The sequence below is a fragment of the Mandrillus leucophaeus genome, unplaced genomic scaffold (assembly GCF_000951045.1).
Source record: "Mandrillus leucophaeus isolate KB7577 unplaced genomic scaffold, Mleu.le_1.0 Scaffold1092, whole genome shotgun sequence".
Classification (NCBI taxonomy): domain Eukaryota; kingdom Metazoa; phylum Chordata; class Mammalia; order Primates; family Cercopithecidae; genus Mandrillus; species Mandrillus leucophaeus.
This window is the reverse complement of record NW_012099121.1, coordinates 253,542-257,680: the sequence shown is the minus strand read 5'-3', so window position 1 is coordinate 257,680 and position 4,139 is coordinate 253,542. Positions and strand designations below refer to the sequence as shown.

Below are 4,139 nucleotides of genomic sequence, written 5' to 3'. Positions count from 1 at the left end.
CAGCCTTGCCTTTTTTTTTTTTTTTTTTTTTTTTTTGAGACATAGTCTTGCTCTGTCACCTAGGCTGGAGTGCAGTGGCATGAACTTGGCTCACTGCAACTTTGGTTTTCTGGGCTCAAGCAATCCTCTCACTTCAGCCTCCCAGGTAGCTGGGACTACAGGTGCACACCACTATACTTGGCTCATTTTAAAATGTGTTGTAGAGACGAGAGCTCATTATATTGCCCAGGCTGGTCTTGAACTCATGGGCTCATGTGATCCTCCCGCCTTGTCCTCTCAAAGTGTTGGAATTACAGGTGTGAGCCATCATGCCTGGCTGAGATCTACTTTTCATTTGAAGCCTTGGTATCTTGGTGGTGGTGGGGGGTAGCATATTGAGCCCACCTGGGGAATGGGCGGTGCTTGAGCCAGGTGGGAACAATGTGCTGCCAATGATATATCTTACTTCCCTCTTCAATAATAACCCAGCAGGAAATGGAAATGCACTGCAGTGTTACCTGAACTAGAGACGTATCCTAGATTTTGTCTCTTCTTTGGTACCACTTCTGAGAAATTCTGACTTTGTTATCTTCCTCAAAAGAATGGAAACTTATTTATATGATTGCTTCTGACCAGGCATCAATAACAAGAAATGGAGAGCAAATACTTTGTATAGACACCAGAATGGCTAACAAAGGTGACATCATGCTGAGTTGCAAGGAAGGCACCATTCCCTTGGGCAAATGTTGAGAGACATGAGCCATCCTCTCCAGGCACTTGATCTGGGACTATGCCTTGAATGAAGTCATTATGGCAGAAGAGGAAAGAATGAAAACTTGAGCTTACTGTGTTTGTGATGTTGATTTCTGTGGAATTTAAAATTTGTTAGCTGGTGGATACACATTGTTAATTTGAATACTCTTCATTATAAAAATAATCTGCTAAGTTTTCATCCCTGGAAATTGTTATGAAAGCAAAAACAGTCACCTAAGGGAATATTTGAACATCCATATACCTAATGACTAGAGTCATGGCTACACTTTAAAAGGCTCCTTTCTAGTTGTCATTAGAAATCTCAGTTGAGAATCCTTGGAGCGTCTGCAGCCCATATCAGGTGATGATGACACAATAATTAAGTTCTATCAACAATGGTGAATCAGGATTTGATTGAGTTTCTCTGTAGAGCTCTCATAGTGATGAAATACCTGGGCAGAAGTACTTCTCCCACCTCTATGCAGCAAAATAGTTAGTGGTGAGGTGCTATGCAATTTTAGAAATGAGCAACATACTCTGTTTTAAATATGATACAGAAACTGATCTGAGTCCCACCTGGGAGGTGAGCTTCATCATCACAACTCCGTGGGCTGGAGGCTAAAGCTCTGAAGGGAGAAAAAACCGAGGTAGGCATATTTTGTGCTTTTGTTAAATGGGCCTCAAACGCCTCCAGTCATTTATTTGTTGAAGACAGGGTCATCTTATTGAATTCAGCAGGAAAACAACTGTACCAGAAAGAGAAAAGCTGTCTCAATCTTCTCTGTATTTCAAAGGTATTTCACATATGCTCCTCATGAAGGAGACTGCACAGGGAATCAGACCCCGGTGCCTGCTTTGCCTCTCTTGCACAGGGTTAAGTAAGGGAAGCCCCTGACTCACAAGTGCATCCTGGCTGTTTAAGGTTATGCATATTGTGTCTGAATGTATAACTATGGTAAATGTATATTCTGGAGCAATGTTAAATTCAGCTTAGGACGATGTACTGCTTAGAGTTTTGAGGGAAAACATAAGAATGATGAAATGAGCCTAAATTATTTTTGAAAAAACACTGCTCTCCTAACCCATTTGACGATCTATTACTTCCTTCTGGGCTGCTCCCTTCCCAAGAGATTTGGTACAGGAGGCAAGGAAGGACAATAAGAGAGGTTAGGAAGAAGCACCTTGGGATGCTGACACCCTCTGCCTTATCCTTCTAACTCAAGGACAAGCAGCGTTGGGTTGAATACAAGGTCCTTTCTTCCAAAACTGGGCACAGACAGAAACATACATATAGATGCAAAACCACTATGATCCTGTGATAGGAGCTGGAATCACTTCCCTTTAGACTCAATTTCCTTTCATTTTCATTAGGTAGGGGGTCAGCCTCTCACCTTGCAGTGTTGGGTGGAGATGGCTTAAGATCAAACTTCTCATTTTAACTCTTACTTCCAAGATTTATTTTGTATTAAAAAAAAAAATGAGCCTGTCCCGTTCGTTACCTCCTCACCTGGGTATTTTATCAGGACTGAGCACATAGTTATTTTCTGAGGGCTGGAGCAACCTGCAGTCCTTTCTAATCAAAGATTTTTTAATCAGCTGGCTTTGAAATCACACCGTCCTCCCGGGGTCCCTGGGGCACACCACCTCCCTGTGATTTCTACTCAAGTTTTCCCCGGCACCCCCCAGCACCCGTTCCATACCTATTTAATCTTTAAACTGCCTCTAATCCTTTTGCAAGGAAGCGGGATGAAATGCTCAAACCACAGTTACACACGATGTTGATTCTCAGGTTCACACATTTGAGGAATTGTTTGAACAAGAAATGCGCTCAGTACTATAATCCAGGGGGCAGGCACGGTGCCTGGGCGACCCTCATAGTCTCCCTCCGACACCCCGCATCCCAACTCCCGCCGCCTTTGCGCCTCAAAGCTGGCAAACATTCCCAAGCCAGATCTAGAGTACCTGGAGTGGGTGCGGGTAAGAAGAGAAGCCAAGGTCGTCCCGGAAGGTGTGCGCCCCTCACCTTGTGGATGGTGCGTGCAGCCGTGCCGCACTGGGCAAACTGGGGCGTCCCGCTGGCTCCAGAAGTCTCACTCGGAACCCGCTCCTTTTTCTCCTGAGCTGGATCAAAGCACTGCTTTTCTCAACATTCGATTCAGGAATGCGTTGAACCCAGGGCGTTCTCCCCGCCAGCGTCCTTGCCCGCGCCAGTGCCCGCCGGGGTGCGGCGAGACAGAACCTGGGAGCGCGGCGCGCCGGGCAGCCCGAGGCACCGCGGGTGGCAGGCACTGCGCTTCGTCGAGTCTGGGCGCCTGGGCTGGAAGAGGAGGCGACAGAGAGAGAGAGAGCGGGGAAGAAAGAGGAGGAGGAGGAGGAGCAGAAGCAGGGGCAGGGGCAGTCTGCTAAATCATCTACGCAGGTCGCAGCCTCCCAGGACACCGTGAACAGAGAGGGGGGTGGGGTGGGGGTGGGATGAAAAGATGAGCCCGGGTGTGAGGCAGGTGGTGTTGTGAACTGGAGGTCGCAGCTCCGAGGTGCTCCAGGTCTTGCTTAGGTTGTAAAAGAGATATTATGGAGCTGATGGCGCCTTAGGGCTCCCGGTTGCAAACACTAGAGGGCAGGGCTGTCCGTGTTATAAACGGGGCCTGCGGGGTTGGCGGTGTGTGCAAGGGACTCACCTCCTGAGCCCCTTGCGGGCCACAGCCCTGGCGGAGAAGGGGAAAATAGATGCAACAAGGGGGCAGACCCTACTCCCCTCTTCTGCAGAGAACCTGGGTTGAGGAGGGAGAGGAACAGCGGTTGACAGATTTGCACGCCTTCTCTGCGGGGCTCCAACAGGCAAACCCTCTGGAGGTGCATTTCTTAGCTTTCCTCCAGGGGAGATTACAGTCAACATCCACAGAACGCCTCAAGGAGAGAGATTACAAGGAAGGGGTGAGGGAGAAGTGGATGAAAATTGGGGTGGGTCAAAGTGGAAGTGGGGAAGAGAGATGGGGAAAGCAGTGAAGAAAAGGAGAGGGAGGATGGAGTGGTTGGGGCTGAAAGACCTGGTGAAGCAGCCTTGCCTTTTTTTTTTTTTTTTTTTTTTTTAGGGAAGTCTACCTGGGTGCCATCTCAGGTTGGCAGAGGGCTTTGTGCTCTTCTTAGGGTGCCAGGGGCTGTTCTTTTTGATGTGCTGCTGCGGCAAGGTCAGAAAAGTTAAGCTGGAAGGGACTTTACAGAATCCTGGCAGTGCTAAAAGAAGCTTCCTTAGGGCTGGTTGGTTATTCTCTGTGGAGAACTTGGGCGACTCAACTTTGAAGCTTAACATGGATCGAGTCCCTGCCATTGTAAAAAAAGAAAATCAGATTGTTCAGACTAGCCATAAAATGAACTAGACAATCTTATGGAGAGAGTATGGTCTGTAG

At 47.8% G+C, this 4,139-nt stretch overlaps 1 protein-coding gene across 2 annotated transcripts in view; it reads right to left on the bottom strand.

Moving 5' to 3' along the window:
• LOC105545820 (5-hydroxytryptamine receptor 1E) overlaps positions 1–3,280 on the bottom strand; it is an 85,642-nt gene extending 82,362 nt beyond the window's left edge. Inside the window, exon 1 of one of the 2 annotated variants that reach the window (XM_011988858.1) lies at positions 2,756–3,280. The gene's annotated coding sequence lies outside the window, so the exon portion shown is untranslated. Of the gene's footprint in view, positions 1–2,694 lie in introns of both variants that reach the window. The other variant, XM_011988867.1, reaches the window with a different exon arrangement.
• Between the last annotated feature and the right edge of the window lie 859 nt (positions 3,281–4,139).